The sequence below is a fragment of the Carassius auratus genome, unplaced genomic scaffold (assembly GCF_003368295.1).
Source record: "Carassius auratus strain Wakin unplaced genomic scaffold, ASM336829v1 scaf_tig00007865, whole genome shotgun sequence".
Classification (NCBI taxonomy): Eukaryota; Metazoa; Chordata; class Actinopteri; order Cypriniformes; family Cyprinidae; genus Carassius; species Carassius auratus.
In genome coordinates this window covers 9,579-35,000 of record NW_020523884.1, presented here as the reverse complement: position 1 = coordinate 35,000, position 25,422 = coordinate 9,579, and the positions used below count along the sequence as shown (strand labels likewise).

General features: G+C 39.1%; 8 non-coding genes across 8 annotated transcripts; all 8 read left to right on the top strand.

Annotated features, from left to right (window-relative positions):
* Positions 1–2,899: 2,899 nt before the first annotated feature.
* Positions 2,900–3,018, top strand: LOC113071698 (5S ribosomal RNA). Its single transcript, XR_003280212.1, has one exon. It is a non-coding gene; the product is annotated as a 5S ribosomal RNA (ribosomal RNA).
* Positions 3,019–3,491: 473 nt separating this feature from the next.
* On the top strand, positions 3,492–3,610 carry LOC113071706 (5S ribosomal RNA). Its single transcript, XR_003280220.1, has one exon. It is a non-coding gene; the product is annotated as a 5S ribosomal RNA (ribosomal RNA).
* Positions 3,611–4,112: 502 nt separating this feature from the next.
* Positions 4,113–4,231, top strand: LOC113071702 (5S ribosomal RNA). The gene has a single exon (XR_003280216.1). It is a non-coding gene; the product is annotated as a 5S ribosomal RNA (ribosomal RNA).
* Positions 4,232–7,958: 3,727 nt separating this feature from the next.
* Positions 7,959–8,077, top strand: LOC113071710 (5S ribosomal RNA). Its single transcript, XR_003280223.1, has one exon. It is a non-coding gene; the product is annotated as a 5S ribosomal RNA (ribosomal RNA).
* Positions 8,078–11,350: 3,273 nt separating this feature from the next.
* On the top strand, positions 11,351–11,469 carry LOC113071705 (5S ribosomal RNA). The gene has a single exon (XR_003280219.1). It is a non-coding gene; the product is annotated as a 5S ribosomal RNA (ribosomal RNA).
* Positions 11,470–19,496: 8,027 nt separating this feature from the next.
* Positions 19,497–19,615, top strand: LOC113071707 (5S ribosomal RNA). Its single transcript, XR_003280221.1, has one exon. It is a non-coding gene; the product is annotated as a 5S ribosomal RNA (ribosomal RNA).
* Positions 19,616–23,798: 4,183 nt separating this feature from the next.
* On the top strand, positions 23,799–23,917 carry LOC113071696 (5S ribosomal RNA). The gene has a single exon (XR_003280210.1). It is a non-coding gene; the product is annotated as a 5S ribosomal RNA (ribosomal RNA).
* A 503-nt stretch (positions 23,918–24,420) lies between these two features.
* Positions 24,421–24,539, top strand: LOC113071703 (5S ribosomal RNA). Its single transcript, XR_003280217.1, has one exon. It is a non-coding gene; the product is annotated as a 5S ribosomal RNA (ribosomal RNA).
* The last annotated feature ends 883 nt before the right edge of the window (positions 24,540–25,422 follow it).

Sequence of the window (25,422 nt, the reverse complement as noted above, 5' to 3'; positions counted from 1 at the left end):
CCACCATCTGGTCTGGATACGTACTGGATCCGGGTGACTGCAGTGACCCTCTGATCTGGACACAGACTGGATCTCGTGGCCACGGTGACCTCAGAACAAGAGAGAAACAGACAAATATTAGCGTAGATGCCATTCTTCTAATGATGTAGAAAGTACGGTGTTATGTGAAGTGTTTCCGGTTCCGGTTTACCTAATTAATGCAGCCTAAAAATCCTTTAACGGATTTGGATATTAAAAGCATATTAGTATGTTATGTGTATGCCAAACGTGTCTTTGTAAGGAAAGATTGCGATCAAGTAGCACACCTAGGTTCCTAACTGATGACGAAGAATTGACAGAGCAACCATCAAGTCTTAGACCGTGTTCTAGGTTATTACAAGCAGAGTTTTTAGGCCCTATGATTAACACCTCTGTTTTTTCTGAATTTAGCAGTAAGAAATTACTCGCCATCCAATTTTTTTATATCCACTATGCATTCCATTAGTTTTTCAAATTGGTGTGTTTCACCAGGCTGCGAGGAAATATAGAGCTGCGTATCATCAGCATAACAGTGAAAGCTAACACCATGTTTCCTGATGATATCTCCCAAGGGTAACATATAAAGCGTGAAGAGTAGCGGCCCTAGTACTGAGCCTTGAGGTACTCCATACTGCACTTGTGATCGATATGATACATCTTCATTCACTGCTACGAACTGATGGCGGTCATATAAGTACGATTTAAACCATGCTAATGCACTTCCACTGATGCCAACAAAGTGTTCAAGTCTATGCAAAAGAATGTTGTGGTCAATTGTGTCAAACGCAGCACTAAGATCCAATAAAACTAATAGAGAGATACACCCACGATCAGATGATAAGAGCAGATCATTTGTAACTCTAAGGAGAGCAGTCTCAGTACTATGATACGGTCTAAATCCTGACTGGAAATCCTCACATATACCATTATTCTCTAAGAAGGAATATAATTGTGAGGATACCACCTTTTCTAGTATCTTGGACAGAAAAGGGAGATTCGAGATTGGTCTATAACTAACAAGTTCTCTGGGGTCAAGTTGTGGCTTTTTTATGAGAGGCTTAATAACAGCCAGTTTGAAGGTTTTGGGGACATATCCTAATGACAATGAGGAATTAATAATAGTCAGAAGAGGACCTATGACTTCTGGAAGCACCTCTTTTAAGAGCTTAGTTGGTATAGGGTCTAACATACATGTTGTTGGTTTAAATGATTTAACAAGTTTATACAATTCTTCCTCTCCTATAGTAGAGAATGAGTGGAACTGTTCCTCAGGGGGTCTATAGTGCACTGTCTGATGTGATACGGTAGCTGACGGCTGAATGGTTGCAATTTTATCTCTAATAGTATCGATTTTAGAAGTAAAGTAGTTCATAAAGTCATTACTGTTGTGGTGTTGGGAAATGTCAACACTTGTTGAGGCTTTATTTTTCGTTAATTTAGCCACTGTATTGAATAAATACCTGGGGTTATGTTTGTTTTCTTCTAAAAGAGAAGAAAAGTAATCAGATCTAGCAGGTTTTAATGCTTTTCTATAGGATATGCTACTTTCCCGCCAAGCAATACGAAATACCTCTAGTTTTGTTTTCCTCCAGCTGCGCTCCATTTTTCGGGCTGCTCTCTTTAGGGTGCGAGTATGCTCATTATACCATGGTGTCAAACTGTTTTCCTTAACCTTTCTTAAGCGTAAAGGAGCAACTGTATTTAAAGTGCTAGAAAAGAGAGAGTCCATAGTTTCTGTTACATCATCAAGTTGTTCTGAGGTTTTGGATATGCTAAGGAATTTGGATACATCAGGAAGATAACTTAAAAAGCAGTCTTTTGTGGTAGAAGTGATGGTTCTTCGATACTTGTAACAAGAAGTAGAATTTACAATTTTGGCTATATGAAGTTTACACAGAACTAAATAATGATCTGAGATATTATCACTTGGCTGAATAATTTCAACACTATCAACATCAATTCCATGTGACAGTATTAAATCTAGAGTATGATTTCGACAATGAGTAGGTCCTGAAACATGTTGTCTAACACCAATAGAGTTCAGAATGTCTATAAATGCTGATCCCAATGCGTCTTTTTCATTATCGACATGGATATTAAAATCACCAACTATTAAGACTTTATCTGCAGCCAGAACTAACTTGGATGTAAAATCACCAAACTCTTTAATAAAGTCTGTATGGTGCCCTGCTGGCCTGTATACAGTAGCCAGTACAAACATAACAGGGGATTTATCATTAACATTGGTTTCTCTGGATAATGTTATATGAAGCACCATTACTTCAAACGAGTTATACTTGAAGCCTGCCCTCTGAGAAATCCTAAAAACGTTGTTATAAATTGAAGCAACTCCTCCCCCTTTGCCTTATAAACGCGGCTCATGTTTATAACAGTAATCTTGGGGGGTGGACTCATTTAAAATAATGTAATCATCAGGTTTTAGCCAAGTTTCTGTCAAACAGAGCACATCTATATTATGATCAGTTATCATATTATTTGCAAAAAGTGTTTTCGTAGAAATGGATCTGATATTCAATAAGCCAATCTTTATCATTTGTTTATCCATATTGCATTTGTTTTTTATTTGTTGAACCTCAATTAAATTGTTAACCTTAACTTGGTTTGGACATTTTTTGTATTTTCTAGTTCGGGGAACAGACACAGTCTCTATAGTGTGATATCTAGATGAAAGAGTCTCTATGTGCTGAGAATTAACTGACCTCTGTGACGGGAGGCAGCTAGCAGACGGTCGGTTTAGCCAGTCTGTCTGCTTCCTGACCTGGGCCCCAGTTAGTCAAGTATAAACACTAAGACTATTTGCCATATTTCTAGACAGAAGAGCAGCACCACTTCTTCAGCAGCACTCTTTGCAGCAGACTTCGCTTACGGCCATACCAACCTGGCTATGCCCGATCTCGTCTGATCTTGGAAGCTAAGCAGGTTTGGGCCTGGTTAGTACTTGGATGGGAGACCGCCTGGGAATACCAGGTGCTGTAAGCTTTTGGACATTTTTCACTTAGTATATAATAATTTTGCCAAAAAATAGAGTCAATGCCCGATCTCTGAATCTTAGCAGGTTTAGGTCTGGTTAGTACTTTGATGAGAGACTGCCTAGGAATACCAGGTGCTTTAAGCTTTTGGGTTTTCTTTTGCCAAAAAATAGAGTCAATGCCCGATCTCTGAATATTAGCAGGTTTGGGCCTGGTTAGTACATGGATGGGAGACTGCCTGGGAATACCAGGTGCTGTAAGCTTTTGGACATTTTTCACTTAGTATATAATAATTTTGCCAAAAAATAGGGTCAATGCCCGATCTCTGAATCTTAGAAGGTTTAGGTCTGGTTAGTACTTTGATGAGAGACTGCCTAGGAATACCAGGTGCTTTAAGCTTTTGGGTTTTCTTTCCTACTTATATAATGTACTGGCGATAAGATTGGCTGGTCTTTAAATAGCCCTCTCTTTGCAGCAGACTTCGCTTACGGCCATACCAACCTGGCTATGCCAGATCTTGTCTGATCTCGGAAGCTAAGCAGGTTTGGGCCTGGTTAGTACTTGGATGGGAGACCGCCTGGGAATACCAGGTGCTGTAAGCTTTTTGGACATTTTTCACTTAGTATATAATAATTTTGCCAAAAAATAGAGTCAATGCCCGATCTCTGAATATTAGCTGGTTTGGGCCTGGTTAGTACATGGATGGGAGACTGCCTGGGAATACCAGGTGCTGTAAGCTTTTTGGACATTTTTCACTTAGTATATAATAATTTTGCCAAAAAATAGAGTCAATGCCCGATCTCTGAATATTTGCAGGTTTGGGCCTGGTTAGTACATGGATGGGAGACTGCCTGGGAATACCAGGTGCTTTAATCTTTTTGGAAAATTTCACGAATTATATAATAATCTTTCATTAAAAAAAAAAAAAAAGAGTCAATGCCCGATCTATGAATCTTAGCAGGTTTAGGTCTGGTTAGTACTTTTATGAGAGACTGCCTAGGAATACCAGGTGCTTTAAGCTTTTGGATTTCTTTCCTACTTATATAATGTACTGGCGATAAGATTGGCTGTTCTTTAAATAGCCCTCTCTTTGCAGCAGACTTCGCTTACGGCCATACCAACCTGGCTATGCCCGATCTCGTCTGATCTCGGAAGCTAAGCAGGATTGGGCCTGGTTAGTACTTGGATGGGAGACCGCTTGGGAATACCAGGTGCTGTAAGCTTTTTGGACATTTTTCACTTAGTGTATAATAATTTTGCCAAAAAATAGAGTCAATGCCCGATCTCTGAATATTAGCAGGTTTGGGCCTGGTTAGTACATGGATGGGAGACTGCCTGGGAATACCAGGTGCTGTAAGCTTTTAGGAAAATTTCACGAATTATATAATAATCTTTCATAAAAAAAAAAAAAAAAAAAAAAAGAGTCAATGCCCGATCTCTGAATCTTAGCAGGTTTAGGTCTGGTTAGTACTTTTATGAGAGACTGCCTAGGAATACCAGGTGCTTTAAGCTTTTGGGTTTTCTTTCCTACTTATATAATGTACTGGCGATAAGATTGGCTGTTCTTTAAATAGCCCTCTCTTCAATCAATCAATCAATCACCTTTATTTATATAGTGCTTTAAACAAAATACATTGCGTCAAAGCACTGAACAACATTCATTTGGAAAACAGTGTCTCAATAATGCAAAATGATAGTTAAAGGCAGTTCATCATTGAATTCAGCTATGTCATCTCTGTTCAGTTGAAATGGTGTCTGTTTTTATTTTCAATCAAGTCAATGATATCGCTGTAGATGAAGTGACCCCAACTAAGCAAGCCAGAGGCGACAGCGGCAAGGAACCGAAACTCCATCGGTGACGGAATGGAGAAAAAAACCTTTGGAGAAACCAGGCTCAGTTGGGGGGTCAGTTCTCCTCTGACCAGACGAAAACCAGTAGTTCAATTCCAGGCTGCAGCAAAGTCAGATTGTGCAGAAGAATCATCTGTTTCCTGTGGTCTTGTCCTGGTGCTCCTCTGAGACAAGGTCTTTACAGGGGATCTGTATCTGGGGCTCTAGTTGTCCTGGTCTCCGCTGTCTTTCAGGTCAGTAGAGGTCCTTTCTAGGTGCTGATCCACCATCTGGTCTGGATACGTACTGGATCCGGGTGACTGCAGTGACCCTCTGATCTGGACACAGACTGGATCTCGTGGCCACGGTGACCTCGGAACAAGAGAGAAACAGACAAATATTAGCGTAGATGCCATTCTTCTAATGATGTAGAAAGTACGGTGTTATGTGAAGTGGTTCCGGTTTACCTAATTAATGCAGCCTAAAAATCCTTTAACGGATTTGGATATTAAAAGCATATTAGTATGTTATGTGTATGCCAAACGTGTCTTTGTAAGGAAAGATTGCGATCAAGTAGCACACCTAGGTTCCTAACTGATGACGAAGAATTGACAGAGCAACCATCAAGTCTTAGACCGTGTTCTAGGTTATTACAAGCAGAGTTTTTAGGCCCTATGATTAACACCTCTGTTTTTTCTGAATTTAGCAGTAAGAAATTACTCGTCATCCAATTTTTTATATCCACTATGCATTCCATTAGTTTTTCAAATTGGTGTGTTTCACCAGGCTGCGAGGAAATATAGAGCTGCGTATCATCAGCATAACAGTGAAAGCTAACACCATGTTTCCTGATGATATCTCCCAAGGGTAACATATAAAGCGTGAAGAGTAGCGGCCCTAGTACTGAGCCTTGAGGTACTCCATACTGCACTTGTGATCGATATGATACATCTTCATTCACTGCTACGAACTGATGGCGGTCATATAAGTACGATTTAAACCATGCTAATGCACTTCCACTGATGCCAACAAAGTGTTCAAGTCTATGCAAAAGAATGTTGTGGTCAATTGTGTCAAACGCAGCACTAAGATCCAATAAAACTAATAAAAAAGATACACCCACGATCAGATGAAAAGAGCAGATCATTTGTAACTCTAAGGAGAGCAGTCTCAGTACTATGATACGGTCTAAATCCTGACTGGAAATCCTCACATATACCATTATTCTCTAAGAAGGAATATAATTGTGAGGATACCACCTTTTCTAGTATGTTGGACAGAAAAGGGAGATTCGAGATTGGTCTATAACTAACAAGTTCTCTGGGGTCAAGTTGTGGCTTTTTTATGAGAGGCTTAATAACAGCCAGTTTGAAGGTTTTGGGGACATATCCTAATGACAATGAGGAATTAATAATAGTCAGAAGAGGACCTATGACTTCTGGAAGCACCTCTTTTAAGAGCTTAGATGGTATAGGGTCTAACATACATGTTGTTGGTTTAAATGATTTAACAAGTTTATACAATTCTTCCTCTCCTATAGTAGAGAATGAGTGGAACTGTTCCTCAGGGGGTCTATAGTGCACTGTCTGATGTGATACGGTAGCTGACGGCTGAATGGTTGCAATTTTATCTCTAATAGTATCGATTTTAGAAGTAAAGTAGTTCATAAAGTCATTACTGTTGTGGAGTTGGGAAATGTCAACACTTGTTGAGGCTTTATTTTTCGTTAATTTAGCCACTGTATTGAATAAATACCTGGGGTTATGTTTGTTTTCTTCTAAAAGAGAAGAACAGTAATCAGATCTAGCAGGTTTTAATGCTTTTCTATAGGATATGCTACTTTCCCGCCAAGCAATACGAAATACCTCTAGTTTTGTTTTCCTCCAGCTGCGCTCCATTTTTCGGGCTGCTCTCTTTAGGGTGCGAGTATGCTCATTATACCATGGTGTCAAACTGTTTTCCTTAACCTTCCTTAAGCGTAAAGGAGCAACTGTATTTAAAGTGCTAGAAAAGAGAGAGTCCATAGTTTCTGTTACATCATCAAGTTGTTCTGAGGTTTTGGATATGCTAAGGAATTTGGATACATCAGGAAGATAACTTAAAAAGCAGTCTTTTGTGGTAGAAGTGATGGTTCTTCGATACTAAATAATGATCTGAGATATCATCACTTGGCTGAATAATTTCAACACTATCAACATCAATTCCATGTGACAGTATTAAATCTAGAGTATGATTTCGACAATGAGTAGGTCCTGAAACATGTTGTCTAACACCAATAGAGTTCAGAATGTCTATAAATGCTGATCCCAATGCGTCTTTTTCATTATCGACATGGATATTAAAATCAACTATTAAGACTTTATCTGCAGCCAGAACTAACTCGGATGTAAAATCACCAAACTCTTTAATAAAGTCTGTATGGTGCCCTGGTGGCCTGTATACAGTAGCCAGTACAAACATAACAGGGGATTTATCATTAAGATTGGTTTCTCTGGATAATGTTATATGAAGCACCATTACTTCAAACGAGTTATACTTGAAGCCTGCCCTCTGAGAAATCCTAAAAACGTTGTTATAAATTGAAGCAACTCCTCCCCCTTTGCCTTTTAAACGCGGCTCATGTTTATAACAGTAATCTTGGGGGGTGGACTCATTTAAAATAATGTAATCATCAGGTTTTAGCCAAGTTTCTGTCAAACAGAGCACATCTATATTATGATCAGTTATCATATTATTTACAAAAAGTGTTTTCGTAGAAATGGATCTGATATTCAATAAGCCAATCTTTATCATTTGTTTATCCATATTGCATTTGTTTTTTATTTGTTGAACCTCAATTAAATTGTTAACCTTAACTTGGTTTGGACATTTTTTGTATTTTCTAGTTCGGGGAACAGACACAGTCTCTATAGTGTGATATCTAGGTGAAAGAGTCTCTATGTGCTGAGAATTAACTGACCTCTGTGACGGGAGGCAGCTAGCAGACGGTCGGTTTAGCCAGTCTGTCTGCTTCCTGACCTGGGCCCCAGTTAGTCAAGTATAAACACTAAGACTATTTGCCATATTTCTAGACAGAAGAGCAGCACCACTTCTTCAGCAGCACTCTTTGCAGCAGACTTCGCTTACGGCCATACCAACCTGGCTATGCCCGATCTCGTCTGATCTCGGAAGCTAAGCAGGTTTGGGCCTGGTTAGTACTTGGATGGGAGACCGCCTGGGAATACCAGGTGCTGTAAGCTTTTTGGAAAATTTCACGAATTATATAATAATCTTTCATTAAAAAAAAAAAAAAAAAAGAGTCAATGCCCGATCTCTGAATCTTAGCAGGTTTAGGTCTGGTTAGTACTTTTATGAGAGACTGCCTAGGAATACCAGGTGCTTTAAGCTTTTGGGTTTTCTTTCCTACTTATATAATGTACTGGCGATAAGATTGGCTGTTCTTTAAATAGCCCTCTCTTCAATCAATCAATCACCTTTATTTATATAGTGCTTTAAACAAAATACATTGCGTCAAAGCACTGAACAACATTCATTTGGAAAACAGTGTCTCAATAATGCAAAATGATAGTTAAAGGCAGTTCATCATTGAATTCAGCTATGTCATCTCTGTTCAGTTGAAATGGTGTCTGTTTTTATTTTCAATCAAGTCAATGATATCGCTGTAGATGAAGTGACCCCAACTAAGCAAGCCAGAGGCGACAGCGGCAAGGAACCGAAAATCCATCGGTGACGGAATGGAGAAAAAAACCTTTGGAGAAACCAGGCTCAGTTGGGGGGTCAGTTCTCCTCTGACCAGACGAAAACCAGTAGTTCAATTCCAGGCTGCAGCAAAGTCAGATTGTGCAGAAGAATCATCTGTTTCCTGTGGTCTTGTCCTGGTGCCCCTCTGAGACAAGGTCTTTACAGGGGATCTGTATCTGGGGCTCTAGTTGTCCTGGTCTCCGCTGTCTTTCAGGTCAGTAGAGGTCCTTTCTAGGTGCTGATCCACCATCTGGTCTGGATACGTACTGGATCCGGGTGACTGAAGTGACCCTCTGATCTGGACACAGACTGGATCTCGTGGCCACGGTGACCTCGGAACAAGAGAGAAACAGACAAATATTAGCGTAGATGCCATTCTTCTAATGATGTAGAAAGTACGGTGTTATGTGAAGTGGTTCCGGTTTACCTAATTAATGCAGCCTAAAAATCCTTTAACGGATTTGGATATTAAAAGCATATTAGTATGTTATGTGTATGCCAAACGTGTCTTTGTAAGGAAAGATTTCGATCAAGTAGCACACCTAGGTTCCTAACTGATGACGAAGAATTGACAGAGCAACCATCAAGTCTTAGACCGTGTTCTAGGTTATTACAAGCAGAGTTTTTAGGCCCTATGATTAACACCTCTGTTTTTTCTGAATTTAGCAGTAAGAAATTACTCGTCATCCAATTTTTTATATCCACTATGCATTCCATTAGTTTTTCAAATTGGTGTGTTTCACCAGGCTGCGAGGAAATATAGAGCTGCGTATCATCAGCATAACAGTGAAAGCTAACACCATGTTTCCTGATGATATCTCCCAAGGGTAACATATAAAGCGTGAAGAGTAGCGGCCCTAGTACTGAGCCTTGAGGTACTCCATACTGCACTTGTGATCGATATGATACATCTTCATTCACTGCTACGAACTGATGGCGGTCATATAAGTACGATTTAAACCATGCTAATGCACTTCCACTGATGCCAACAAAGTGTTCAAGTCTATGCAAAAGAATGTTGTGGTCAATTGTGTCAAACGCAGCACTAAGATCCAATAAAACTAATAAAAAAGATACACCCACGATCAGATGATAAGAGCAGATCATTTGTAACTCTAAGGAGAGCAGTCTCAGTACTATGATACGGTCTAAATCCTGACTGGAAATCCTCACATATACCATTATTCTCTAAGAAGGAATATAATTGTGAGGATACCACCTTTTCTAGTATCTTGGACAGAAAAGGGAGATTCGAGATTGGTCTATAATTAACAAGTTCTCTGGGGTCAAGTTGTGGCTTTTTTATGAGAGGCTTAATAACAGCCAGTTTGAAGGTTTTGGGGACATATCCTAATGACAATGAGGAATTAATAATAGTCAGAAGAGGACCTATGACTTCTGGAAGCACCTCTTTTAAGAGCTTAGATGGTATAGGGTCTAACATACATGTTGTTGGTTTAAATGATTTAACAAGTTTATACAATTCTTCCTCTCCTATAGTAGAGAATGAGTGGAACTGTTCCTCAGGGGGTCTATAGTGCACTGTCTGATGTGATACGGTAGCTGATGGCTGAATGGTTGCAATTTTATCTCTAATAGTATCGATTTTAGAAGTAAAGTAGTTCATAAAGTCATTACTGTTGTGGTGTTGGGAAATGTCAACACTTGTTGAGGCTTTATTTTTCGTTAATTTAGCCACTGTATTGAATAAATACCTGGGGTTATGTTTGTTTTCTTCTAAAAGAGAAGAAAAGTAATCAGATCTAGCAAGTTTTAATGCTTTTCTATAGGATATGCTACTTTCCCGCCAAGCAATACAAAATACCTCTAGTTTTGTTTTCCTCCAGCTGCGCTCCATTTTTCGGGCTACTCTCTTTAGGGTGCGAGTATGCTCATTATACCATGGTGTCAAACTGTTTTCCTTAACCTTCCTTAAGCGTAAAGGAGCAACTGTATTTAAAGTGCTAGAAAAGAGAGAGTCCATAGTTTCTGTTACATCATCAAGTTGTTCTGAGGTTTTGGATATGCTAAGGAATTTGGATACATCAGGAAGATAACTTAAAAAGCAGTCTTTTGTGGTAGAAGTGATGGTTCTTCGATACTAAATAATGATCTGAGATATCATCACTTGGCTGAATAATTTCAACACTATCAACATCAATTCCATGTGACAGTATTAAATCTAGAGTATGATTTCGACAATGAGTAGGTCCTGAAACATGTTGTCTAACACCAATAGAGTTCAGAATGTCTATAAATGCTGATCCCAATGCGTCTTTTTCACTTAGTATATAATAATTTTGCCAAAAAATAGAGTCAATGCCCGATCTCTGAATATTAGCAGGTTTGGGCCTGCTTAGTACATGGATGGGAGACTGCCTGGGAATACCAGGTGCTGTAAGCTTTTTGGACATTTTTCACTTAGTATATAATAATTTTGCCAAAAAATAGAGTCAATGCCCGATCTCTGAATATTTGCAGGTTTGGGCCTGGTTAGTACATGGATGGGAGACTGCCTGGGAATACCAGGTGCTTTAATCTTTTTGGAAAATTTCACGAATTATATAATAATCTTTCATTAAAAAAAAAAAAAAAAGAGTCAATGCCCGATCTCTGAATCTTAGCAGGTTTAGGTCTGGTTAGTACTTTGATGAGAGACTGCCTAGGAATACCAGGTGCTTTAAGCTTTTGGGTTTTCTTTCCTACTTATATAATGTACTGGCGATAAGATTGGCTGGTCTTTAAATAGCCCTCTCTTTGCAGCAGACTTCGCTTACGGCCATACCAACCTGGCTATGCCCGATCTCGTCTGATCTCGGAAGCTAAGCAGGTTTGGGCCTGGTTAGTACTTGGATGGGAGACCGCCTGGGAATACCAGGTGCTTTAATCTTTTTGGAAAATTTCACGAATTATATAATAATCTTTTATTAAAAAATAAAAAAAGAGTCAATGCCCGATCTCTGAATCTTAGCAGGTTTAGGTCTGGTTAGTACTTTTATGAGAGACTGCCTAGGAATACCAGGTGCTTTAAGTTTTTGGGTTTTCTTTCCTACTTATATAATGTACTGGCGATAAGATTGGCTGTTCTTTAAATAGCCCTCTCTTCAATCAATCAATCAATCACCTTTATTTATATAGTGCTTTAAACAAAATACATTGCGTCAAAGCACTGAACAACATTCATTTGGAAAACAGTGTCTCAATAATGCAAAATGATAGTTAAAGGCAGTTCATCATTGAATTCAGCTATGTCATCTCTGTTCAGTTGAAATAGTGTCTGTTTTTATTTGCAATCAAGTCAATGATATCGCTGTAGATGAAGTGACCTCAACTAAGCAAGCCAGAGGCGACAGCGGCAAGGAACCGAAACTCCATCGGTGACAGAATGGAGAAAAAAACCTTGGGAGAAACCAGGCTCAGTTGGGGGGTCAGTTCTCCTCTGACCAGAGGAGTTGGACAGTGTTTTCTCTACTTCCTGTTGGCCTTCTGTAGCTAATCATAGCTCTGTGTAGCTGTTTTTATTTTATTTTTTATTTTTCTCTATAATCTTTCTTACTATCACTGTCTGTTTGTTTGTTTTTTATATTGTAAAATATAACTTAATTCACACCATATTTCTGATATTATCGATCAATCTTATCAGATTAACTTTGATCGTTCACTCTTCCGTGACTGCAGTACACCTGCAAAGCGTTAGCACTCGTTAGCTTGTCATTAGCGTTTTCTTTTCTCCTCTCCTCTCCTCTCTCACGCTGCAGTTTTCCACAAGTTCATCAAACAACCGCAGTAAGAATATTTCATCAAGCACGGTGAGTAATGGCTTCTCCTACAATTGTTATTTGCACCTCTTGCCACATGTACAGTTTATCTATCTCTGTCGCTGATGAGGGATTCACATGTGATAAATGCAGGGAAATAGTTAGGCTGACAGAGAAGATTTCAGAATTAGAGACACGCATCCAAACTTTACATGAGGACAGTAAGAATGTTAGGGCTCTAGATATGGCTTTGGATGCGTCTAGCTCAGGGATTCCTGTACATTGTCCGGTTCCAGCAGAGCCCCTGCAGCAGGGCAACTGGGTGACGGTGAGGCAGCATAGTCGTGGGTCAAAACACTGCTCTTCTGTTCCGATCAAAACATCAAACAGGTTCTCCCCACTCAGTGATGCACCCACTGAGAAACCTGATGAAAGTGCTCTAGTTATTGGTGATTCTATTGTACGGAACGTGAATATAGAGACACCAGCCACCATAGTCAAATGTTTACCGGGAGCCAGAGCGCCTGACATCTTGGCAAATTTAAAAGTGCTGGATAATGCTAAGCGTAAATACAGTAAGATTGTTATTCATGCCGGCGCTAATGATGTTCGACTTCGCCAGTCGGAGATCACTAAAAATAACTTTAAAGAGGTGTGTGAACTTGCAAGCACGATGTCAGACACTGTAATATGCTCTGGTCCCCTCCCTGCTTACCGTGGTGACGAGATGCATAGCAGATTGTCATCACTCAATGGCTGGATGTCTAAGTGGTGCCCACAGAATAACATAGGTTTCATAGACAATTGGACGAGCTTTTGGGGCAGACCTGACCTGTTTAAAAGAGATGGTCTTCATCCCTCCTGGGGTGGTGCTGCTCTTCTGTCTAGAAATATGGCACATAGTCTTAGTGTTTATACTTGACTAACTGGGGCCCAGGTCAGGAAGCAGACAGACTGGATAAACCGACCGTCTGCTAGCTGCCTCCCGTCACAGAGGTCAGTTAATTCTCAGCACATAGAGACTCTTTCACCTAGATATCACACTATAGAGACTGTGTCTGTTCCCCGAACTAGAAAATACAAAAAATGTCCAAACCAAGTTAAGGTTAACAATTTAATTGAGGTTCAACAAATAAAAAACAAATGCAATATGGATAAACAAATGATAAAGATTGGCTTATTGAATATCAGATCCATTTCTACGAAAACACTTTTTGTAAATAATATGATAACTGATCATAATATAGATGTGCTCTGTTTGACAGAAACTTGGCTAAAACCTGATGATTACATTATTTTAAATGAGTCCACCCCCCAAGATTATTGTTATAAACACGAGCCGTGTCTAAAAGGCAAAGGGGGAGGAGTTGCTTCAATTTATAACAACGTTTACAGGATTTCTCAGAGGGCAGGCTTCAAGTATAACTCGTTTGAAGTAATGGTGCTTCATATAACATTATCCAGAGAAACCAATGTTAATGATAAATCCCCTGTTATGTTTGTACTGGCTACTGTATACAGGCCACCAGGGCACCATACAGACTTTATTAAAGAGTTTGGTGATTTTACATCCGAGTTAGTTCTGGCTGCAGATAAAGTCTTAATAGTTGGTGATTTTAATATCCATGTCGATAATGAAAAAGATGCATTGGGATCAGCATTTATAGACATTCTGAACTCTATTGGTGTTAGACAACATGTTTCAGGACCTACTCATTGTCGAAATCATACTCTAGATTTAATACTGTCACATGGAATTGATGTTGATAGTGTTGAAATTATTCAGCCAAGTGATGATATCTCAGATCATTATTTAGTTCTGTGTAAACTTCATATAGCCAAAATTGTAAATTCTACTTCTTGTTACAAGTATCGAAGAACCATCACTTCTACCACAAAAGACTGCTTTTTAAGTTATCTTCCTGATGTATCCAAATTCCTTAGCATATCCAAAACCTCAGAACAACTTGATGATGTAACAGAAACTATGGACTCTCTCTTTTCTAGCACTTTAAATACAGTTGCTCCTTTACGCTTAAGGAAGGTTAAGGAAAACAGTTTGACACCATGGTATAATGAGCATACTCGCACCCTAAAGAGAGCAGCCCTAAAAATGGAGCGCAGCTGGAGGAAAACAAAACTAGAGGTATTTCGTATTGCTTGGCGGGAAAGTAGCATATCCTATAGAAAAGCATTTAAAACTGCTAGATCTGATTACTTTTCTTCTCTTTTAGAAGAAAACAAACATAACCCCAGGTATTTATTCAATACAGTGGCTAAATTAACGAAAAATAAAGCCTCAACAAGTGTTGACATTTCCCAACACCACAACAGTAATGACTTTATGAACTACTTTACTTCTAAAATCGATACTATTAGAGATAAAATTGCAACCATTCAGCCGTCAGCTACAGTATCACATCAGACAGTGCACTATAGACCCCCTGAGGAACAGTTCCACTCATTCTCTACTATAGGAGAGGAAGAATTGTATAAACTTGTTAAATCATCTAAACCAACAACATGTATGTTAGACCCTATACCATCTAAGCTCCTAAAAGAGGTGATTCCAGAAGTCATAGGTCCTCTTCTGACTATTATTAATTCCTCATTGTCATTAGGATATGTCCCCAAAACCTTCAAACTGGCTGTTATTAAGCCTCTCATAAAAAAGCCACAACTTGACCCCAGAGAACTTGTTAATTATAGACCAATCTCGAATCTCCCTTTTCTGTCCAAGATACTAGAAAAGGTGGTATCCTCACAATTATATTCCTTCTTAGAGAATAATGGTATATGTGAGGATTTCCAGTCAGGATTTAGACCGTATCATAGTACTGAGACTGCTCTCCTTAGAGTTACAAATGATCTGCTCTTATCATCTGATCGTGGGTGTATCTCTCTATTAGTGTTATTGGATCTTAGTGCTGCGTTTGACACAATTGACCGCAACATTCTTTTGCATAGACTTGAACACTTTGTTGGCATCAGTGCAAGTGCATTAGCATGGTTTAAATCGTACTTATATGACCGCCATCAGTTCATAGCAGTGAATGAAGATGTATCATATCGATCACAAGTTCAAGACCAGGACAAGACCACAGGAAACGGATGATTCTTCTGCACAATCTGACTTTGCTGCAGCCTGGAATTGAACTACTGGTTTTCGTCTGGTCAGAGGAGAACTGACACCCCAACTGAGCCTGGTTTCTCCCAAGGTTTTTTTTCTCCATTCTGTCACCGATGGAGTTTCGGTTCCTTGCCGCTGTCGCCTCTGGCTTGCTTAGTTGGGGTCACTTCATCTACAGCGATATCATTGACTTGATTGCAAATAAAAACAGACACTATTTCAACTGAACAGAGATGACATGACTGAATTCAATGATGAACTGCCTTTAACTATCATTTTGCATTATTGAGACACTGTTTTCCAAATGAATGTTGTTCAGTGCTTTGACGCAATGTATTTTGTTTAAAGCACTATATAAATAAAGGTGATTGATTGATTGATTGATTGATTGACCAGACGAAAACCAGTAGTTCAATTCCAGGCTGCAGCAAAGTCAGATTGTGCAGAAGAATCATCTGTTTCCTGTGGTCTTGTCCTGGTGCTCCTCTGAGACAAGGTCTTTACAGGGGATCTGTATCTGGGGCTCTAGTTGTCCTGGTCTCCGCTGTCTTTCAGGGCAGTAGAGGTCCTTTCTAGGTGCTGATCCACCATCTGGTCTGGATACGTACTGGATCCGGGTGACTGCAGTGACCCTCTGATCTGGACACAGACTGGATCTCGTGGCCACGGTGACCTCGGAACAAGAGAGAAACAGACAAATATTAGCGTAGATGCCATTCTTCTAATGATGTAGAAAGTACGGTGTTATGTGAAGTGTTTCCGGTTCCGGTTTACCTAATTAATGCAGCCTAAAAATCCTTTAACGGATTTGGATATTAAAAGCATATTAGTATGTTATGTGTATGCCAGGTTAAAGAGATGGGTCTTTAATCTAGATTTAAACTGCAAGAGTGTGTCTGCCTCCCGAACAATGTTAGGTAGGTTATTCCAGAGTTTAGGCGCCAAATAGGAAAAGGATCTGCCGCCCGCAGTTGATTTTGATATTCTAGGTATTATCCAATTGCCTGAGTTTTGAGAACGTAGCGGACGTAGAGGAGTATAATGTAAAAGGAGCTCATTCAAATACTGAGGTGCTAAACCATTCAGGGCTTTATAAGTAATAAGCAATATTTTTAAATCTATACGATGTTTGATAGGGAGCCAGTGCAGTGTGGACAGGACCGGGCTAATATGGTCATACTTCCTGGTTCTAGTAAGAACTCTTGCTGCTGCATTTTGGACTAGCTGTAGTTTGTTTACCAAGCGTGCAGAACAACCACCCAATAAAGCATTACAATAGTCTAACCTTGAAGTCATAAATGCATGGATTAACATTTCTGCATTTGACATTGAGAGCATAGGCCGTAATTTAGATATATTTTTGAGATGGAAAAATGCAGTTTTACAAATGCTAGAAACGTGTCTTTCTAAGGAAAGATTGCGATCAAGTAGCACACCTAGGTTCCTAACTGATGACGAAGAATTGACAGAGCAACCATCAAGTCTTAGACAGTGTTCTAGGTTATTACAAGCAGAGTTTTTAGGCCCTATGATTAACACCTCTGTTTTTTCTGAATTTAGCAGTAAGAAATTACTCGTCATCCAATTTTTTATATCGACTATGCATTCCATTAGTTTTTCAAATTGGTGTGTTTCACCAGGCTGCGAGGAAATATAGAGCTGCGTATCATCAGCATAACAGTGAAAGCTAACACCATGTTTCCTGATGATATCTCCCAAGGGTAACATATAAAGCGTGAAGAGTAGCGGCCCTAGTACTGAGCCTTGAGGTACTCCATACTGCACTTGTGATCGATATGATACATCTTCATTCACTGCTACGAACTGATGGCGGTCATATAAGTACGATTTAAACCATGCTAATGCACTTCCACTGATGCCAACAAAGTGTTCAAGTCTATGCAAAAGAATGTTGTGGTCAATTGTGTCAAACGCAGCACTAAGATCCAATAAAACTAATAGAGAGATACACCCACGATCAGATGATAAGAGCAGATCATTTGTAACTCTAAGGAGAGCAGTCTCAGTACTATGATACGGTCTAAATCCTGACTGGAAATCCTCACATATACCATTATTCTCTAAGAAGGAATATAATTGTGAGGATACCACCTTTTCTAGTATCTTGGACAGAAAAGGGAGATTCGAGATTGGTCTATAACTAACAAGTTCTCTGGGGTCAAGTTGTGGCTTTTTTATGAGAGGCTTAATAACAGCCAGTTTGAAGGTTTTGGGGACATATCCTAATGACAATGAGGAATTAATAATAGTCAGAAGAGGACCTATGACTTCTGGAAGCACCTCTTTTAAGAGCTTAGATGGTATAGGGTCTAACATACATGTTGTTGGTTTAAATGATTTAACAAGTTTATACAATTCTTCCTCTCCTATAGTAGAGAATGAGTGGAACTGTTCCTCAGGGGGTCTATAGTGCACTGTCTGATGTGATACGGTAGCTGACGGCTGAATGGTTGCAATTTTATCTCTAATACTATCGATTTTAGAAGTAAAGTAGTTCATAAAGTCATTACTGTTGTGGTGTTGGGAAATGTCAACACTTGTTGAGGCTTTATTTTTCGTTAATTTAGCCACTGTATTGAATAAATACCTGGGGTTATGTTTGTTTTCTTCTAAAAGAGAAGAAAAGTAATCAGATCTAGCAGGTTTTAATGCTTTTCTATAGGATATGCTACTTTCCCGCCAAGCAATACGAAATACCTCTAGTTTTGTTTTCCTCCAGCTGTGCTCCATTTTTCGGGCTGCTCTCTTTAGGGTGCGAGTATGCTCATTATACCATGGTGTCAAACTGTTTTCCTTAACCTTCCTTAAGCGTAAAGGAGCAACTGTATTTAAAGTGCTAGAAAAGAGAGAGTCCATAGTTTCTGTTACATCATCAAGTTGTTCTGAGGTTTTGGATATGCTAAGGAATTTGGATACATCAGGAAGATAACTTAAAAAGCAGTCTTTTGTGGTAGAAGTGATGGTTCTTCGATACTTGTAACAAGAAGTAGAATTTACAATTTTGGCTATATGAAGTTTACACAGAACTAAATAATGATCTGAGATATCATCACTTGGCTGAATAATTTCAACACTATCAACATCAATTCCATGTGACAGTATTAAATCTAGAGTATGATTTCGACAATGAGTAGTTCCTGAAACATGTTGTCTAACACCAATAGAGTTCAGAATGTCTATAAATGCTGATCCCAATGCGTCTTTTTCATTATCGACATGGATATTAAAATCACCAACTATTAAGACTTTATCTGCAGCCAGAACTAACTCGGATGTAAAATCACCAAACTCTTTAATAAAGTCTGTATGGTGCCCTGGTGGCCTGTATACAGTAGCCAGTACAAACATAACAGGGGATTTATCATTAACATTGGTTTCTCTGGATAATGTTATATGAAGCACCATTACTTCAAACGAGTTATACTTGAAGCCTGCCCTCTGAGAAATCCTAAAAACGTTGTTATAAATTGAAGCAACTCCTCCCCCTTTGCCTTTTAAACGCGGCTCATGTTTATAACCGTAATCTTGGGGGGTGGACTCATTTAAAATAATGTAATCATCAGGTTTTAGCCAAGTTTCTGTCAAACAGAGCACATCTATATTATGATCAGTTATCATATTATTTACAAAAAGTGTTTTCGTAGAAATGGATCTGATATTCAATAAGCCAATCTTTATCATTTGTTTATCCATATTGCATTTGTTTTTTATTTGTTGAACCTCAATTAAATTGTTAACCTTAACTTGGTTTGGACATTTTTTGTATTTTCTAGTTCGGGGAACAGACACAGTCTCTATAGTGTGATATCTAGGTGAAAGAGTCTCTATGTGCTGAGAATTAACTGACCTCTGTGACGGGAGGCAGCTAGCAGACGGTCGGTTTAGCCAGTCTGTCTGCTTCCTGACCTGGGCCCCAGTTAGTCAAGTATAAACACTAAGACTATTTGCCATATTTCTAGACAGAAGAGCAGCACCACTTCTTCAGCAGCACTCTTTGCAGCAGACTTCGCTTACGGCCATACCAACCTGGCTATGCCCGATCTCGTCTGATCTCGGAAGCTAAGCAGGTTTGGGCCTGGTTAGTACTTGGATGGGAGACCGCCTGGGAATACCAGGTGCTGTAAGCTTTTTGGAAATTTTTCACTTAGTATATAATAATTTTGCCAAAAAATAGAGTCAATGCCGATCTCTGAATCTTAGCAGGTTTAGGTCTGGTTAGTACTTTTATGAGAGACTGCCTAGGAATACCAGGTGCTTTAAGCTTTTGGGTTTTCTTTCCTACTTATATAATGTACTGGCGATAAGATTGGCTGTTCTTTAAATAGCCCTCTCTTCAATCAATCAATCAATCACCTTTATTTATATAGTGCTTTAAACAAAATACATTGCGTCAAAGCACTGAACAACATTCATTTGGAAAACAGTGTCTCAATAATGCAAAATGATAGTTAAAGGCAGTTCATCATTGAATTCAGCTATGTCATCTCTGTTCAGTTGAAATAGTGTCTGTTTTTATTTGCAATCAAGTCAATGATATCGCTGTAGATGAAGTGACCCCAACTAAGCAAGCCAGAGGCGACAGCGGCAAGGAACCGAAACTCCATCGGTGACAGAATGGAGAAAAAAACCTTGGGAGAAACCAGGCTCAGTTGGGGGGTCAGTTCTCCTCTGACCAGACGAAAACCAGTAGTTCAATTCCAGGCTGCAGCAAAGTCAGATTGTGCAGAAGAATCATCTGTTTCCTGTGGTCTTGTCCTGGTGCTCCTCTGAGACAAGGTCTTTACAGGGGATCTGTATCTGGGGCTCTAGTTGTCCTGGTCTCCGCTGTCTTTCAGGGCAGTAGAGGTCCTTTCTAGGTGCTGATCCACCATCTGGTCTGGATACGTACTGGATCCGGGTGACTGCAGTGACCCTCTGATCTGGACACAGACTGGATCTCGTGGCCACGGTGACCTCGGAACAAGAGAGAAACAGACAAATATTAGCGTAGATGCCATTCTTCTAATGATGTAGAAAGTACGGTGTTATGTGAAGTGTTTCCGGTTCCGGTTTACCTAATTAATGCAGCCTAAAAATCCTTTAACGGATTTGGATATTAAAAGCATATTAGTATGTTATGTGTATGCCAGGTTAAAGAGATGGGTCTTTAATCTAGATTTAAACTGCAAGAGTGTGTCTGCCTCCCGAACAATGTTAGGTAGGTTATTCCAGAGTTTAGGCGCCAAATAGGAAAAGGATCTGCCGCCCGCAGTTGATTTTGATATTCTAGGTATTATCAAATTGCCTGAGTTTTGAGAACGTAGCGGACGTAGAGGAGTATAATGTAAAAGGAGCTCATTCAAATACTGAGGTGCTAAACCATTCAGGGCTTTATAAGTAATAAGCAATATTTTAAAATCTATACGATGTTTGATAGGGAGCCAGTGCAGTGTGGACAGGACCGGGCTAATATGGTCATACTTCCTGGTTCTAGTAAGAACTCTTGCTGCTGCATTTTGGACTAGCTGTAGTTTGTTTACCAAGCGTGCAGAACAACCACCCAATAAACCATTACAATAGTCTAACCTTGAAGTCATAAATGCATGGATTAACATTTCTGCATTTGACATTGAGAGCATAGGCCGTAATTTAGATATATTTTTGAGATGGAAAAATGCAGTTTTACAAATGCTAGAAATGTGTCTTTCTAAGGAAAGATTGCGATCAAGTAGCACACCTAGGTTCCTAACTGATGACGAAGAATTGACAGAGCAACCATCAAGTCTTAGACAGTGTTCTAGGTTATTACAAGCAGAGTTTTTAGGCCCTATGATTAACACCTCTGTTTTTTCTGAATTTAGCAGTAAGAAATTACTCGTCATCCAATTTTTTATATCGACTATGCATTCCATTAGTTTTTCAAATTGGTGTGTTTCACCAGGCTGCGAGGAAATATAGAGCTGCGTATCATCAGCATAACAGTGAAAGCTAACACCATGTTTCCTGATGATATCTCCCAAGGGTAACATATAAAGCGTGAAGAGTAGCGGCCCTAGTACTGAGCCTTGAGGTACTCCATACTGCACTTGTGATCGATATGATACATCTTCATTCACTGCTACGAACTGATGGCGGTCATATAAGTACGATTTAAACCATGCTAATGCACTTCCACTGATGCCAACAAAGTGTTCAAGTCTATGCAAAAGAATGTTGTGGTCAATTGTGTCAAACGCAGCACTAAGATCCAATAAAACTAATAGAGAGATACACCCACGATCAGATGATAAGAGCAGATCATTTGTAACTCTAAGGAGAGCAGTCTCAGTACTATGATACGGTCTAAATCCTGACTGGAAATCCTCACATATACCATTATTCTCTAAGAAGGAATATACTTGTGAGGATACCACCTTTTCTAGTATCTTGGACAGAAAAGGGAGATTCGAGATTGGTCTATAACTAACAAGTTCTCTAGGGTCAAGTTGTGGCTTTTTTTTATGAGAGGCTTAATAACAGCCAGTTTGAAGGTTTTGGGGACATATCCTAATGACAATGAGGAATTAATAATAGTCAGAAGAGGACCTATGACTTCTGGAAGCACCTCTTTTAAGAGCTTAGATGGTATAGGGTCTAACATACATGTTGTTGGTTTAAATGATTTAACAAGTTTATACAATTCTTCCTCTCCTATAGTAGAGAATGAGTGGAACTGTTCCTCAGGGGGTCTATAGTGCACTGTCTGATGTGATACGGTAGCTGACGGCTGAATGGTTGCAATTTTATCTCTAATAGTATCGATTTTAGAAGTAAAGTAGTTCATAAAGTCATTACTGTTGTGGTGTTGGGAAATGTCAACACTTGTTGAGGCTTTATTTTTCGTTAATTTAGCCACTGTATTGAATAAATACCTGGGGTTATGTTTGTTTTCTTCTAAAAGAGAAGAAAAGTAATCAGATCTAGCAGGTTTTAATGCTTTTCTATAGGATATGCTACTTTCCCGCCAAGCAATACGAAATACCTCTAGTTTTGTTTTCCTCCAGCTGCGCTCCATTTTTCGGGCTGCTCTCTTTAGGGTGCGAGTATGCTCATTATACCATGGTGTCAAACTGTTTTCCTTAACCTTCCTTAAGCGTAAAGGAGCAACTGTATTTAAAGTGCTAGAAAAGAGAGAGTCCATAGTTTCTGTTACATCATCAAGTTGTTCTGAGGTTTTGGATATGCTAAGGAATTTGGATACATCAGGAAGATAACTTAAAAAGCAGTCTTTTGTGGTAGAAGTGATGGTTCTTCGATACTTGTAACAAGAAGTAGAATTTACAATTTTGGCTATATGAAGTTTACACAGAACTAAATAATGATCTGAGATATCATCACTTGGCTGAATAATTTCAACACTATCAACATCAATTCCATGTGACAGTATTAAATCTAGAGTATGATTTCGACAATGAGTAGGTCCTGAAACATGTTGTCTAACACCAATAGAGTTCAGAATGTCTATAAATGCTGATCCCAATGCGTCTTTTTCATTATCGACATAGATATTAAAATCACCAACTATTAAGACTTTATCTGCAGCCAGAACTAACTCGGATGTAAAATCACCAAACTCTTTAATAAAGTCTGTATGGTGCCCTGGTGGCCTGTATACAGTAGCCAGTACAAACATAACAGGGGATTTATCATTAACATTGGTTTCTCTGGATAATGTTATATGAAGCACCATTACTTCAAACGAGTTATACTTGAAGCCTGCCCTCTGAGAAATCCTAAAAACGTTATTATAAATTGAAGCAACTCCTCCCCCTTTGCCTTTTAAACGCGGCTCATGTTTATAACAGTAATCTTGGGGGGTGGACTCATTTAAAATAATGTAATCATCAGGTTTTAGCCAAGTTTCTGTCAAACAGAGCACATCTATATTATGATCAGTTATCATATTATTTACAAAAAGTGTTTTCGTAGAAATGGATCTGATATTCAGTAAGCCAATCTTTATCGTTTGTTTATCCATATTGCATTTGTTTTTTATTTGTTGAACCTCAATTAAATTGTTAACCTTAAACTTGGTTTGGACATTTTTTGTATTTTCTAGTTCGGGGAACAGACACAGTCTCTATAGTGTGATATCTAGGTGAAAGAGTCTCTATGTGCTGAGAATTAACTGACCTCTGACGGGAGGCAGCTAGCAGACGGTCGGTTTAGCCAGTCTGTCTGCTTCCTGACCTGGGCCCCAGTTAGTCAATTATAAACACTAAGACTATTTGCCATATTTCTAGACAGAAGAGCAGCACCACTTCTTCAGCAGCACTCTTTGCAGCAGACTTCGCTTACGGCCATACCAACCTGGCTATGCCCGATCTCGTCTGATCTCGGAAGCTAAGCAGGTTTGGGCCTGGTTAGTACTTGGATGGGAGACCGCCTGGGAATACCAGGTGCTGTAAGCTTTTTGGACATTTTTCACTTAGTATATAATAATTTTGCCAAAAAGTAGAGTCAATGCCCGATCTCTGAATATTAGCAGGTTTGGGCCTGGTTAGTACATGGATGGGAGACTGCCTGGGAATACCAGGTGCTGTAAGCTTTTTGGACATTTTTCACTTAGTATATAATAATTTTGCCAAAAAATAGAGTCAATGCCTGATCTCTGAATATTAGCAGGTTTGGGCCTGCTTAGTACATGGATGGGAGACTGCCTGGGAATACCAGGTGCTTTAATCTTTTTGGAAAATTTCACGAATTATATAATAATCTTTCATTTAAAAAAAAAAAAAAGAGTCAATGCCCGATCTCTGAATCTTAGCAGGTTTAGGTCTGGTTAGTACTTTCATGAGAGACTGCCTAGGAATACCAGGTGCTTTAAGCTTTTGGGTTTTCTTTCCTACTTATATAATGTACTGGCGATAAGATTGGCTGTTCTTTAAATAGCCCTCTCTTTGCAGCAGACTTCGCTTACGGCCATACCAACCTGGCTATGCCCGATCTCGTCTGATCTCGGAAGCTAAGCAGGTTTGGGCCTGGTTAGTACATGGATGGGAGACTGCCTGGGAATACCAGGTGCTGTAAGCTTTTTGGACATTTTTCACTTAGTATATAATAATTGTTGCATTCACTATGTCACGGGTGTTCGTAATGTAACGCAGGATAATAGGTGGGAGGTTTCACTTACCTGATTGAAGCATGGACCAGTCAAATCCCAAACAGGTGTGTTAAATCCAGTAATGAATGAGCGCGGGCTATAAGTGGGAGCGAGTATTCATTTTGGCATGTTGTCTCGTCAGGAGAGATGCGCCACCGGTAAGCTGCTGTTTTTATCCATTGAGTTTGTTGTCTGTTGCGTTACTGCTGTGCTGCCGTTATATGTGCGCGGTTTGTATGATTGATAACTGTTACTTTGGTCACGCTGATAAAACCTTGTGTGCCATCTGATGTTTAATATTGTCGGCTCGATAGTATCCGTGGCTATAAAAAGGCAAATGTTTGAAATTGGAGCGTTTCACTGTCACACGAGTTACTTCCTGTTTGCGGTGCTGGATGGGTAATGTAGTTGATCACTTTACATTTTGTAATGGATTACTATGCTCAGCGATGCCACTTAGAACTACACTCACTGTTTTTCACTTTGAGCCAACAGACTGAGAACGCTATTGGTTTAATGTGTAACATTGACATTGTATATTTGGTGTGTGTGAAGTTGTTGCATTTCTGTGTTAATATGCATGTGCTTAGTATTTAAACTAAATGGCTACACAAAGTATATTATGATATTTATAAGATTAAATACTGACTATATTGAAATTTATATTTTATTTATATTTGTATATATTATATTATGTAATCTATATTTATATTTAGATTTTATGGTTATCAGTATTGTTTACATTATAACCTCTCTATTTCTCCAGGTTTATAACCTGCTGATGATATTTGTGGACTAATCAACTGTAATTAA